Here is a 13,216-nt window from a genome sequence, read left to right as displayed (position 1 = left end):
ATATATCCACAAAACTGATTAGTAATTAATCAATGGCAGGTTATTTACTGCCTTATCCTTGTTCTTCTCTTTCCCCTATTCTTTGGAGAAATATCCACAAGATTAGCAATGCAAAGTAGCAGATTAGTACAAACATCTTTGGATTCACATATTAACGATGTAAACAAGCGAATAAAGAATTACAAAACAAAAAGTATCAGAACTCGCGTTCAGGATTCATTCAGGCTAATTAATAAGTTGCGACAATCACAGATAGCTGTCATTATCAGATTACCCAATCGGAGAAGACACAAAGCATTGAAATACTTCACATTCGATCGACAAGAAAGAGAACATACACAAAGCCGATTCGCCGGAGGAAGGGATCGTAAGGAGTTCGCCGGAGAAAGAAATATAAGGAGAAGACTATGGAGAGCGAGTGTAGAGAGTTTAATCGCCTTGCCCATCTTCTATATATATTTAATAATCTGTTTCTTTTTGGTCCGTTCCAAAAAGAACCGACACATTTTTAAATTTGGAAACAATTTAACTTAAATTTACAATTCTATCATTAATGATAAGCTTTTATAACCACACAAATAATCTAGGTCCCTTTTTGACTTGTTTAGCACCACAAATTTCAAAAGTTTTCATTTTTCCTTAAACTCCGTGCCTACTTCATATAAATTGAAACGGAGGGAGTATTATATATATATAATATATAATAATAAAAATCTTTATTTATAATAGGTCACTTGGCAATTTCAATTTAGGACAAAGTTAGTTACACCTTGGTTGCATGGTTGATACCTCTCTTTGGTATCATATTGTTACATTGAATATAATATTTGTTTTGATTGTTACTTAAATTTTATTGTATCGTATTGTTAAATCCGTTGTTACGTAACGACGAAATGTGCCACTTTATGTAACAACCGATTTGGTGTGGTCACGTCGTTACCTTATCTTTTTCCCCCAATCTCACCTTCATTATAATTTAATAATTTTATTGTATTATTTATCCTATATTTTTATATAATAATTTTACTCCGTATCATAATCTTTGTTTATAATATTGCAAGTTTATTATTTATATTGATAGTACGTGATATCATGAAACGACGTCAAATGATATAATATATCCAAATATTGTATTAATCAAACAATACAATACAGTATTGTAACTACCCAACTAGTTTTTTTTGCTTTTTAGAACCTCATTCCCCTAAATAAGACTCCCCATATGTGTTTTTACTTTTTTATGACTTGCAGGGATGGTTAATTCGGGATTTAGAAGAGTTCGGGTTGAAATCGAAACACTTGGTTCCTTAAGTTGGCCTTAAAAGGCTAAGTTTGACTTCGGCCAACATTTTGAGTAAAAGACCTCATAATCGAGATTTGACGGTTCTAATAGGTTCGTACGATGATTTTGGACTTGGGTATATGTTCGGATCGAGTTTTGGATGACTCGGGAGCGGTTTGGCACCCAATAGTGAAAGTTGGTTCTTTAAGGTTTTTGAAGTTCTTTAAATTTGGTTTGGAGTAGGTTTTGGTGATATCGAGGTCCAAATGAGATTCCAAGATCGGTAATAGTTCCGTAAGGTGATTTAAGACTTGCACGCAAAATTTGGTGTCATTCCGAGTTGTCTAAGTATGATTCAGCGCGTTCGGAGCGATTTGAAAACTTGAAGTTCACATTTTGATTCAATTTAGTTTTGGGGTATGATTCTTGGGTTTGTTGTTGTTTTACGCATTTAGAGAGTTTGAGAAGGTTTGTATTATGTTTATAGACTTGTTGGTATAGTTGGATGGGTCCCGAGGGGCTTGGGTGTGTTTCAGATCGCCTAAAGCTAAGTTTGGGAAACCAGATTTTTCAATTTTGGTTTCCTTCTTCGCGAACGCGGGAGGGACATTGCGTTTGCGACGAAGGACTTGGGGGCAGTGGGCAATTGCTCTTCACATTCGCGAAGCCTTATGAGCCTAGCCCTTCACATTCGCGAAGCCCCACTCGTATCCGCATAGGGGAAATGGGGTCGGGGAGGGCCAGTTGACTTTGCTCTTTGCATTCGCGTAAGAGATGTCACGTTCGCGATGCCCAGTCAGCTTAGGCCTTCGCGAATGCGAGGCTTCTTCCGCGTTCACGAAGAAGGTCGTTCAGCTGGGCAGAACCTTGTTTTAAATACGGGACTTAGACCTTTTCTCTCATTTTTCTCTTACTTGGGCGATTTTGGAGCTTCAAAAAGGGGGATTTCAACCTGGCTATTGAGGGTAAGTAATTTCTACCTAATATGAGTTTAATACATAGATTATGGGTAGATTTTAACATGTAAATTTTTGGAATTTATGGGTTAAATGGGTAAGAGGAAATTAACCCCATAGGTGAATTAATTAATATGTGTTCATATTTGTGGGAGCTAAGTACGTACGAGGTGACGAGAGTATGTACGTAGCTACTAATTATGTTATTGTTCGGGTAGTCTAAGACCCATATCATGCTATATTTGAAATGTTTGCACCCTACTTGTTAACTTAATTGCCTAAGTCATATTAAAAATTGATAAAAGAATTGTATAAGGTTAAATTTCACTTACTTGAAGTTGTGAATGAGACACTTGATTGTTATTGAGAATTTGTGTTTCTTTAAAGTATTTTCTATTTGTGGAGCAAGGCGAACGCCTCGGTAGCAGATAGATGCATCTGTGATTCGTGTCATTCTCCCCACGGCAATGCACAGTTTAAATATTATTATGTTGGATCGGGTCGTATGATCTCGGCATAATTTGTGCATGATAAATCTTTGGAACCCATTTATAATTGATATTGTTCATTGACTTGAGACACAAATTGTTAAATGATGGAAAATAAACTTGAGATATATTCTTAGAGGAAAAGGTGTTTATTATTCCTGTTATTGAGTTTCGTGCTATATTTATGTAATTCGTGCTTAGTTATTACTTTGACATCTTACTGTTAGCCCATAGTAAGTGTCAAAGTCGACCATCGTCACTACTTCTTCGAGGTTAGACTGGATACTTACTGCATACATGTTGTTTATGTACTCACGCTACACTTCACTTGTCACGACCCGAAATTCCCACCGTCGGGACCATGATGACGCCTAACATTACACTTTCTAGGCAAGCCAATATTAGAGATTATCAAACCAAATTCTTAGACCTTTCAGTGATTTATCAACAATTAAGCCAAAAGAAGTTACAAAAATGCGAAAATCCATAACAACCTTAATATTATACACAACTACCCAGTATCTAGTGTCACAATTCATGAACTTTTAAGATTTACTACAAGTAACTTGCTGAAAGAAAGTACAACTACTTTCGAATTAAAAGAAACATTAAACTGAAATAGCTAGAAGGGACTCCAAGGTATGCGGACGCCGGTAGATCTACCTTAGGTCTCCTATGGAATGAAGTCACCAGCTGGTCTCAAGATTAGCTCGGACCGATACCAAAATCTGCATAGGAAGTGTAGAGTGCAATATCAGTACAATCGATCCCATGTACTAGTAAGTGTCGAGCCTAACCTCAGCGAAGTAGTGACGAGGCTAAGACAAGACACCCACAAACAACCTGTGTAGTTTAACCATACATATATAAATAACAGTAATAAAAGAAACAAGACAAGAAATATTGGGAGGGGGACATGCTGAGGGGATCACAATATAAGGAATCAAAGTAGTGATAAATACTTGACCAAACAATATGCCTTAAACAGATAGAACAAATAAAAGTGATAAAGGAAACTACACGGCATCACCCTTCATGCTTTTACTCTCAACCTCACCATATGAAATAATAGAAACGGCACGACATCACCCTTCGTGAATTACCTCTGTCATAACATGGCGCGGCATCACCTTTCGTGCATTAACACTCATAATCTGGCACGGCATCAACCCTTCGTGCATTATTACTTACAAAAACATGGCACGACATCACCCTTCGTGCTTTAACACTCTCCCTCACCAAAACAAGGAACAATAATGACAGGGAGATAGAAATGACAATAACAAGTCTTATTCCAACATTTGATTCCACAATATCAACCTCAACTTTGAGTCAATATTCATTCAATACCAAGGTTTGTAAACATGATAAAGAGTGCTCAACATAATAAGTAGCTAGTTTAAACATGGATAATATGATCAAGGAAAAAAACAACCACAAGAATAGGACCCACTCGCATGCTATAATTCGACAACAATGCATAGGTACCCGTCGCCTCACCTATACGTTGTACTCAACAAAAAACACGTAGCAAATAGGCAATTAAGACCTAATCCCTCAAGTCAAGGTTAACCACAACACTTACCTTGCTCCAACGTCCAACTCAAAGCTTAACCACCATTTTTCCCTTCACACAAGCCTCTGGACCAATAGAATCTAGCAAATTACCAACCAAACGATTCAATTTAAGCCTTGGGAACTACCCATGATAGCAAATGGTTAAATTTAGGCCCTTTTTGAAAAAGTCAACATCCAAGCTTGCTTGGTCCAAACCCGAAATTTGTATCAAAACCCGATTACCCATTACCCCCGAGCCTGGATATATTATGGGTTTTGGAATCCAACCTCAATTTGTGGTCTAAATTCCCAAATTTTGAAATCCCTAGTTTCTACCCAAAAATCTCCAATTCCACGATGAAAACCTTAGATTCTATGTTGAAATCCTGAAAAATGTAGTGAAAGATTGAAAGAAACTAGTTTAGAATCACTTACCTATGATTTGGGGAAGAAAAGTTCTTGGGAAAATCTTCTCTTGTATTTTAGGTTTTGAAAATTTGAAGAATGGGAGAAAAATCCCGTTTAAGTCCATTTTACACAGCTACAGACGTAGCAAATGTGACATTTACGAAGCCCGCAAATGCGAGAAAAGTACCGCAAATGCAAACTCCTCGCATCTCTGCTGCCTTGCAAATGCGAAAAATTTGTTCGTAATTGCGAACATGAAACCATCGCAAATGCGAGAATACCAGCCCCTGCCCACGCTCGCAAATGCGAAGTGTCCTTCGCAAAAGCGAGGCTCACATTTGCGAGCCATACCTTGCATTTGGAAAGTTTGTAGTCCAGCATTAGATGAAGCTTGCAGCAGCTATGATCCTAAGTCCAAAACCACTCCGAAGCCTATAAAAAACTCACCCGAGCCCTCGGGGCTCCAAACCAAACATGTACACAAGTCTTAAAGCACCATATGAACTTGCTCGTATGATCAAATCGCCCAAATAACACCTAGAACTACAAATTTAGCACCAAACCAAATAAAATTTTCAAGAACACTTTGAAACTTCTAATTTCTCAACCGGACATCCGAATCACGTCAAACCAATTCTATTTCTCACCAAAATTTCATAGATAAGTTATAAATATTATATTGGACTAGTATCAGGCTCCGAAACCAAAATACGGACCCAATATCAACAAGGTCAAACATCAATAAATTCTTTAAAACCATTATATTTTCATACTTTTAATTTTCAACAAAAATTCATAACTCGAGCTAGGGACCTCGAAATTTGATTCCGAGCATACCCCCAGGTCCCATTTTTTAATATGGACCAACCGGGACCGTTAAAACATGGTTCCGGATCCGTTTACTCCAAATGTTGACCGAAGCCAACTAAAATTAACTTTTAAGGCAAAAAATCTTATTTTTATCAGTTTTTAGCATATAAGCCTTCCGGGTCAATACCCGAATTGCAAACGCAAATCGAGGAAGGCTAGAATGAGGTTCTAAAGGATTCAAAACACAGATTTTGGTTCAAAATCATAAGATGGCCTATCGGGTCATCATATTCTCCACCTCTAAAACAACCGTTCGTCCTCGAACGGACATAGAAAAGTACCTGAGCTGGTGAAAAGGTGGGGATATCTACTCTGCATATTGGGCTCAGACTCCTACGTATATTCCTCAATAGCCTGACCTCTCCACTACACCTGAACTGAAGGATAACTCTTTGATCTCAACTGGCGAACCTGCCGGTCTAGAATAGATACTTGCTCCTCCTTGTAGGTCAAATCCTTGTCCAGCTGGACTGTACTAAAGTCTAACACGTGGGATGGATCGCCTTGATACTTCCCGAGCATGCACACATGGAACACCGAATGAACTACTGATAATACAAGTGGCAATGCAAGTCTATAGGCCACCTCTCACACTCGCTCAACAATCTCAAAAAGCCCGATATACCTAGGGCTCAACTTGCCCTTCTTTCCAAACCTCATTAAACCCTTCATGGGTGATACCCAGAGCAATACTCTCTCTCTGACCATGACTGCAACATCACGAACTATACGGTCGGCATAACTCTTCTGCCTGGACTGAGTTGTGCGAAGTCAATCCTGAATAATCTTGACCTTATCCAAGGCATCCTGTACTAGATCTGTACCCAACAATCGAGCCTCCCCCGGATCTAATCATCCGACCGATACTGCCTACCATACAATCCCTTATAGGGAGCCATCTGAATACTCGACTCACAATTATTGTTGTAGGCAAACTCCGCTAGCAGTAAAAACTGATCCCACGAACCTCCGAAGTCTATAACACAAGCGCGGAGCATATCTTCTAATATTTGAATAGTGCACTCGGACTGCCCGTCCTTTTGAGGATGAGATATTGTGCTCAGCTAAATCCGCGTGCCCAACTCACGCTGTACTACCCTACAGAAATGCAAGGTGAACTACGTACCTCGATCAGAAATGATAGACATGAGCACACCGTGAAAACGAACGATCTCACAGATATAAATCTCTGTCAACCGCTCTGTAGAATAGGTAACTGCCATAGGAATGAAATGCGCTGACTTGGTCAGCCTGTCCACAATGACTTAAACTACATCGAGCTTCTTCTGAGTCTATGTGAGTCCAACAATGAAATCCATAGTGATACGTTCCCACTTCCACTCAGGAATCTCTAACTTCTGAAGCAAACCACTAGTCTCTGATGCTCACATTTTACCTGCTGACAATTTAGACACCGAGACACATATGCAACTATATATTTCTTCATTCACCTCCACTAATAATACTGCCGCAAGTCCTGATACATCTTGGCGGTGCCCGGATGAATAGAATATCAGGTACTGTGGGCCTACTCAAGAATCAACTCACAAAGTCCATCCACATTAGGCATACAAACACGACTTTGCATCCTCAAAACTCCATCATCTCCAACAGTAACTTGCTCAGCACCACTGTGCCGCAATATGTCCCTAAGGACAAGAAAATGAAGGTCATCATACTGCCAATCTCCGATATGCTCTAACAAAGAAGACTGAGCGACTGTACAAGCTAGAACATGGCTGGGCTCAGAAACATCCAACCTCACAAACTGATTGGCCAAGGCCTGAACATCTAATGCAAGCGATCTCTCACCGACTAGAATGTATGCAAAGCTACCCATACTAGCTGACTTCTTACTCAAAGCATCGGCCACCACATTGGCCTTCCCGAGATGATACAAGATGGTGATATCATAGTCTTTCAATAGCTCCAAACACCTCCTTTGCCTCAAATTAAGTTCCTTCTGCTTGAACAGATACTGCAAACTACGATGATCCATGAATACCTCACACGGCATGCCATAAAGATAGTGCCTCTAAATCTTCATCGCATGAACAATGGTTGCTAGCTCAAGATCATAAGCGGGGTAATTCTTCTCGTGAACCTTCAGCTGCTGCAGAGCATATGCAATAAACTTTCCACCCTGCATCAGTACTACACCCAGACCAATATGTGATACATTGCAATATATCCTGAATCTAGGGGCAACACCGACACCGTAATCAAAGCTGTCTTGAGCTTCTGAAAACTCGCCTCACACTCGTTTGACTATCTAAACAGGGTACCCTTTTGGGTCAACCTGGTCAACGGGGCCTCTATAGATGATAACCTCTCCACAAATCGATGCTAATAACCCACCAATCCCAAGAAACTACGGATCTTTGTGGCTGAACTGGGCCTAGGCCAATTTTGAACTACGTCAATCTTCTTAGGATCTACTTGAATACCCTCTACTGATACAACGTGCCCCAAGAAGGCGACTGAGTCCAACCAAAACTCACACTATGAAAACTTAGCATATAACTGGCTATCTTCTAGAGTCTGAAGTACGATCCGAAGTTACTGATCATGCCCCTATCAGTTGCGAGAGTATATCAAGATATCATCAGTGAACAAAATCATAAAGGAATCCAGATAAGGTTTGAACACCCGGTTCTTCAAATCCATAAATGCTGCTAAAGCATTTGTCAGACCAAATGACATCTCTAGAAACTCGCAACGCCCATATCGAGTCTAAAAAGCTATCTTGGGGACATCAGATGCCCTAATCCTCAACTGATGGTAGCTAGACCTCAAATTGATCTTTGAAAACCTTGGCACCCTGAAGCTGATCAAATAAGTCATCAATCCTCGGCAATGGATACTTGTTCTTGATAGTGACCTTTTTCAATTGCCGATAGTCTCCACACATCCTCATCGACCCATCTTTTTTCTTCACAAATAACACGGGCGCACCATAGGATGAAACACTAGGTCTAATGAAGCCCTTATCAAGCAAATCTTTTAATTTCTCTTTCAATTCTTTCAACTCTGGCGGGGCCATACGATATGGCGGAATAGAAATGGGCTGAGTGCCTAGAACCAAGTCAATACAAAAATCAATATCCCAATCAAGTGGCATCCTCGGCAAGTCTGCAGGAAATACCTCGGGAAACTCTAGGACAACTGGTACAGAATCCATGGGTGGAACCTCCGCACTATAATCACGAACATAAGCCAAATAAGCTAGACACCCCTTCTCGACCATACGATGAGCCTTCATATAAGAGATAACCCCGTTGGTAGTATTGACACCCAATTTTTCCTTGTATGTTTTCAGTATGCAAAATAACTTCAAAATAGCATATATATGCATATATAAGTATGTCCAAATGTTTTATTATTTTTTCATAATTTTTAAAGGTTTTTAAATCAATTTATTTCCCTTTTTCATCCATAAAATCCCAATAATTATGTCCAAAATTATTATTTTTTGATGATTAATTTATTGGATCCTTATATTTATGCCACAATATGGCTAAGGTAAATTTTTCATATTTTTTCAATTTTATGTAGTATTTTTTAAAGTTAATTGTCTATATTTGCAATATTAGCCATTTTAATATTTAATTTTGTTTTATATTCATAAAATTAAGCCCTATATTTTTAAATTGTCATTTACAGTGGTGAATCATCTTAGAGCTTTCAATTTATTCTTAAAAATGTGTTTACTATTTTTTATAATTCAAAAAGGGAAAAATTGGCTATTTAAATAACAACCCATTTGTGTTTAAATTCTACCATAAATTGAACCCCAAATCAGGCCTAATTTCCTAGACCCAATTTCAGTTAAACCTGGCCCTAATTCAATTAAACCCAACCCAAACACGAATTTCTCACCTACCCTTTTTAATCCAGGCCGTTGATCATTCAAATCAACGGCCACCAATCACCATTCCTAAAATAAACCTAAACGACCCCTTACCCTAATTAACTTGTCACCAAATGCCACCCTTGAATCCCTCTTCTCTCAATTCTCTCTGCAGCCTCACATAAACCCTAGCCGCCGCCACCCCATTTGACCCTAATCCACTTCAATCCCTACCTAATCCATGGACTCCCATGGAGTTTTGAGATGTGTACTCGTCTCTTATGTCTACTGGTTACATATTTTCGTGATTCCATGGACAAATCTCGAAGAGGTCTGGTCCAATCCTTGCTCGACTTCGATCTCTGGTCTTTTTTCGGCCATCCATGGTTGTTCAAGTCCGATCCTTGACTTTTCCGGCTAGATCGGTATCTTTTAAAGCCTTTCTCACTTTCTCTGGGTTCTTTGAAACCCTAGCTCTAAGAGCTGTCCGATTTTTCTTTCAGATCTATCTTAGATATGTGCTTATTACGAACTTCTTAAGAGTTTCTCGAAGGTTCTTCAATTTTTCTTTCAAAATGACTCTCCATTTTTTAACGATTAGGGTTTCCTAAACTTTTCTCCAATTTTTTCTGTGTTTTTATGATTTTTTACTATGTTTGTCCATGTTTGTTGCTGCCTGGTTCATCATGCTAAAAGCCCTACGTGTTTTGGCTCTACCTTGGCTTCTGAAACTCTTGGTTTATTTTTATACGCATGTTTGGTTCGATTAAGTTCTTTGCGTTTGAATCTTTTTGTCTTGTTTGACTTATCTGATTCTGAGTTCTTACCATCTTTTAAACTTGACAATTGTTGAAACCCTAATTCCTTAAAAGGTTTTCCTCACTTGTTACTGTGAGACCTTCACTCGTTTTTGACTCTTTTACCTGTTACTACGTTCTTCTTCACTTTTGATTCTATGTGACTACTTGACCTACTTGACTACTGTACTTCGAATAGGTCTCTTTTACTACTGAACCCTAGCTTACCCCTACTGCTACTGTATGTTTGTGTTGCTTCTTTTTGTCAACATGTTTGATCCTGCATGCATGTTCATTCCTTGCTACTTATAGGCCGAGGTGTAGAATCATGATCCCTTCTTGATTGATTCTGACCCCCTCAATGTTGCGAAGATTGAAAAAAAGATTTTCTTATGAGCCCTAATTTTATTCGTTTGCTTAAATTGATTGATTCCCCTCCTTTAATTACTGTGATGTTTCACCCTGAATCTTTTCCCAAAATTAGGCATGTTTTTGTACTTAGACTCAGTCATTTACTTCATACTTTTACTGCCCCTTATATGGCAATAATTAATCTGTCCCCAAACTGATTTCTTTCCATAATTAAACCTGTTAGTATCCATTAAACAGTGATTCCTTAATTAAAGGGAATTACTTATGTTAATTGATTCTGATTGTGATTATTTTCATGTTTGTATTAAAACTTTACTTATTGCCTTATTCTTCACTCGTTTTCAAAACTATAAATACCCTACCCTCTCTTCTTTCAAAGACACGAACAACTTGAGTTCAGAACACACACTTAGACTTAAAAACTCTATCTTTCTTTACTACTACTTGTGCTACTATTTTGTCTAGCCGACTGAAAGCCAAGACTAGACTGTGGAATCTTGCTTACTTTTCCTTATTGCACTTTACTTCTCTACCGGTATGTCCTAGTTAATTTTCAAGCCTCAACAACAACATGCTTTATTTAATTGCTTCAGTTTCTCATTCTTGTTTACTTCTGCTCATGTTTCTGTAGTCAAGTTATATTACTAGCATGCTATAATATGTTCCCTTCCCCTTTTAAATTAATGTTTCCCTATGTGTGTACTCTGTCACTCACTTGTCGTATACTTGCTACCTTATGAATCCCAAACCCCCATATCCCCTATATTTGTTTGTGTTCCTTTGGCTGGTTTGTGGCCATGCTAGCATCAGCTATTGTTGTGCATGACCAAACCAGACCCCTACTGGGGTTATACAATGTATCCCCACAATCCCTTGCCCCTTTGAATGATTCTTGATTCTGTGTAGTTTGAGTTTCACTACTACAGCTGTTTTCAAATTACCCTTACCACTTACTATTTCCAACCCTGTTTTAATAAATCTCTTTCAAACTATGTTCTGCACTTCCACTATACTCTTAGAATCTAGGTTCTGCCCCTCTTGTGTGAGCCTTGCCTTAGGTCCCTTGATCTCCCTCTAATCTTGGACACATAAGGGCTGACCCTTCCACATTGCACTCATTCTATTTGGTTATGTAACCTGGGTGTAAGCACTGCCCGAGATCCCCTGAGATCCTTAGGGAACTTTGACACACTCAGTTATGAGAAAGACTTTGAAACATTAGCATTGAAGTGATTAATTACATAACTCAGATAGGAAGTCAAGATCAGGCTTCCTTTGGTTGTAATTTCTTATTTCTATATTTCTTTTGTAATTCAATCATTGGGACTGTAATAAATTGTAAACAATATTGGGGAGATTAGTGAAAAGGGTGAGTAGTTGTATGTTGTGGGTAAATTGGGTAGATAACATGCATATAGAGTCTATTTGCTTCAAGTATGGTCTGTTAGATAACATGCCTATAAGATCAGTTCTTGTTTAAAATAAATTCTGCATACTTTACTTTCACACAACTATAAATCATGTTTATAGGATATAAATGGCTTTAATAATAGATAACATGCCTATATGTTTAAAAATCAACTTTGCAATTAGATATCATGCCTATAAGATATAAAGTAATTGAAGCTCAATTTTCGTTACTGCATGTATCCAAACACGTTTCCCTTAGAAATCATGCCTATAAGTCCAAAGTCAGCTTTCACACACTTAGATACCATGCCTATAGTATTTAAATAGCTATAATAAAAATCATGCCTATAGAACCTAAGAATAGTTTAGTTGGAAAAGCCATCTAGTTCATGTTGTTATTCTGAATCGGAATAGTTAATTAATCTGCCGCTTCTTTAATAAGTTTCTCAAACACTGCCTTGACCTAATACTACTAGAAAGCATGCCAATAAGATCTCAAGTCGTCTGTTCAAAATTAATCACTGCTTTATTGCATCACTATAGATATCATGCTCATAGGACATCAATTGCTACAACCAATAGGTAGGCCTGATCCGGACTTCTTATCTGAGTTATATAATGAATCTGGTTCTGACTCAAATTCCCTACTTTAGGATTTTTTAAAATTTAGACCTTAACTGTGTTTAAGTCGTGCTATTTATATGCATTATTTGCGGAGGTTTATATGAGCCTTCTAATTGCTTACATATTTCCCCTTTAAATGCAGTCCTATGTGTTTTTGTATGTCGCCTTAGCCTTTTATCTTTATACCTAAGAGTCAGCCTAAAATCCTCCCTCTTATAGGAATAGTAGTCCTAAAATTCCTCTGGGACTGATAGGAACAGGATGGGTAATAGCACGTAATAGAGGTCGAGACCAATCCGAGCTTTAATACCTTCATGGGGTGGGAAGGGTAGATATGGATATGATGACCGGTGCGCTAATACCACGTGTAGCCCCTCTTTTGAGGAGTGATTACCGGGTATTGCGTTGATGTGATCCATATTACAAACAAACGTAGGACCCCCTTTACATTCATCAGCTTGCTTAGATTGTAACTCTTTTCAAAATCTTGCTTTCATTAATCATTTTCAAACACTTGTGTATTTAAATTTAAAATCCCCTATTATTTGAGCCTTGTTTGTTTACTTGTTAATTGCACAAATTTACAAAACCATCTGGCCGGG

At 38.3% G+C, this 13,216-nt stretch overlaps 1 protein-coding gene across 3 annotated transcripts in view; it reads right to left on the bottom strand.

Annotated features, from left to right (window-relative positions):
* LOC107784382 (uncharacterized) overlaps window positions 1-477 on the bottom strand; it is a 61,531-nt gene extending 61,054 nt beyond the window's left edge. For 2 of the 3 annotated variants that reach the window (XM_075243223.1, XM_075243225.1), the window contains exon 1: window positions 339-477. The gene's annotated coding sequence lies outside the window, so the exon portion shown is untranslated. Of the gene's footprint in view, window positions 1-274 lie in introns of all 3 variants that reach the window. The other variant, XM_075243224.1, reaches the window with a different exon arrangement.
* Window positions 478-13,216: the final 12,739 nt, after the last annotated feature.

The sequence above is a fragment of the Nicotiana tabacum genome, chromosome 22 (assembly GCF_000715075.1).
Source record: "Nicotiana tabacum cultivar K326 chromosome 22, ASM71507v2, whole genome shotgun sequence".
Classification (NCBI taxonomy): domain Eukaryota; kingdom Viridiplantae; phylum Streptophyta; class Magnoliopsida; order Solanales; family Solanaceae; genus Nicotiana; species Nicotiana tabacum.
The sequence above is the reverse complement of the archived record's forward strand: the minus strand, read 5'-3'. Positions and strand labels throughout refer to the sequence as shown.